The sequence below is a fragment of the Schistocerca gregaria genome, chromosome 4, assembly GCF_023897955.1.
Source record: "Schistocerca gregaria isolate iqSchGreg1 chromosome 4, iqSchGreg1.2, whole genome shotgun sequence".
Taxonomy (NCBI): Eukaryota; Metazoa; Arthropoda; class Insecta; order Orthoptera; family Acrididae; genus Schistocerca; species Schistocerca gregaria.
Genome location: NC_064923.1, coordinates 101848938 through 101851372, shown reverse-complemented (window position 1 = coordinate 101851372; position 2435 = coordinate 101848938).

Genomic DNA, 2435 nt, shown 5'->3' with positions numbered 1-2435 from the left:
GAGCTTATTTGGCAAAGTTAAATAAAGGCGAGTGGATCGAGATAGTGAGAGGTCTGATGTGGAGTTGCATTTCAATAGAAATGTTGAAATGTGTGTGAAGTGTTATGGGACTTAACTGCTAAGGTCATCAGTCCCTAAGCTGACACAATACTTAACCTAAATTATCCTAAGGACAAACACACACACCAATGCCCGAGGGAGGACTCGAACCCCCGCTGGGACCAGCCGCAGTACATGGCTGCAGAGCCTTACACCGCTTTTTTTTCTTTTCTGCTCGGGGCGGACGTCGTAAGACGCAAGACACCCGTTTAAGTTCGTTGATGATCGATTAACTCAGATTTTTTTTAATTACATACGGCTGCTAACCCTCTGACCGAACATCCTGAGCTACCGTGCCGGCCTTTTTTTAAAATCTCATTTTGTTCGTTGTATCTGGTCGGGGCGGACGTCGCAAGACACCCGTTTCAGTACGTCGTTGATTCATTAACTCAGTATTTTTTTTTTATTACAGAGGGCAGCTAACCCTCTGACCGAACACGCTGAGTTACCGTGCCGGCGACCGCTCGGCTAATTCTGCGTGGCAGTTACATTTCGCAGCAGCGCTTGTATACTACACTCCTGGAAATTGAAATAAGAACACCGTGAATTCATTGTCCCAGGAAGGGGAAACTTTATTGACACATTCCTGGGGTCAGATACATCACATGATCACACTGACAGAACCACAGGCACATAGACACAGGCAACAGAGCATGCACAATGTCGGCACCAGTACAGTGTATATCCACCTTTCGCAGCAATGCACGCTGCTATTCTCCCATGTAGACGATCGTGGAGATGCTGGATGTAGTCCTGTGGAACGGCTTGCCATGCCATTTCCACCTGGCGCCTCAGTTGGACCAGCGTTCGTGCTGGACGTGCAGACCGCGTGAGACGGCGCTTCATCCAGTCCCAAACACGCTCAATGGGGGACAGATCCGGAGATCTTGCTGGCCAGGGTAGTTGACTTACACCTTCTAGAGCACGTTGGGTGGCACGGGATACATGCAGACGTGCATTGTCCTGTTGGAACAGCAAGTTCCCTTGCCGGTCTAGGAATGGTAGAACGATGGGTTCGATGACGGTTTGGATGTACCGTGCACTATTCAGTGTCCCCTCGACGATCACCAGAGGTGTACGGCCAGTGTAGGAGATCGCTCCCCACACCATGATGCCGGGTGTTGGCCCTGTGTGCCTCGGTCGTATGCAGTCCTGATTGTGACGCTCACCTGCACGGCGCCAAACACGCACACGACCATCATTGGCACCAAGGCAGAAGCGACTCTCATCGCTGAAGACGACACGTCTCCATTCGTCCCTCCATTCACGCCTGTCGCGACACCACTGGAGGCGGGCTGCACGATGTTGGGGCGTGTGCGGAAGACGGCCTAACGGTGTGCGGGACCGTAGCCCAGCTTCATGAAGACGGTTGCGAATGGTCCTCGCCGATACCCCAGGAGCAACAGTGTCCCTAATTTGATGGGAAGTGGCGGTGCGGCCCCCTACGGCACTGCGTAGGATCCTACGGTCTTGGCGTGCATCCGTGCGTCGCTGCGGTCCGGTCCCAGGTCGACGGGCACGTGCACCTTCCGCCGACCACTGGTGACAACATCGATGTACTGTGGAGACCTCACGCCCCACGTGTTGAGCAATTCGGCGGTACGTCCACCTGTCCTCCCGCATGCCCACTATACGCCCTCGCTCAAAGTCCGTCAACTGCACATACGGTTCACGTCCACGCTGTCGCGGCATGCTACCAGTGTTAAAGACTGCGATGGAGCTCCGTATGCCACGGCAAACTGGCTGACAGTGACGGCGGCGGTGCACAAATGCTGCGCAGCTAGCGCCATTCGACGGCCAACACCGCGGTTCCTGGCGTGTCCGCTGTGCCGTGCGTGTGATCATTGCTTGTACAGCCCTTTCGCAGTGTCCGGAGCAAGTATGGTGGGTCTGACACACCGGTGTCAATGTGTTCTTTTTTCCATTTACAGGAGTGTAGTTAATGGCTGTATTAACACATATGTATTACAATATTGACAAACTGCTGAGGTAACACATAAATCATGTGTATTAGTAACATAATGAAACAGTAGGACGTATAAACCGTGCATGCTTCATTAATTCAAATAAACTTGCTTAATAGTGAATGCAGGATCACGCGAACCCTATAGCGGGAGGAACAATAAATATGCCCGGTTACAGTAATTTATATTTTCAGTTGATGTTCATATTGGGCACAGTCATGCATGACCCAGACTGTTCACATTTAAAATCAACTGACGTTGACTGGGCAAGAATCCATAAAGCAATCTACCAAATACTTATGGGCCGCATTATCGTTGTATGCTCCGCTACGCACGCAGTTTCGTACTCAAAACATCGCCTGACTGTTGGAT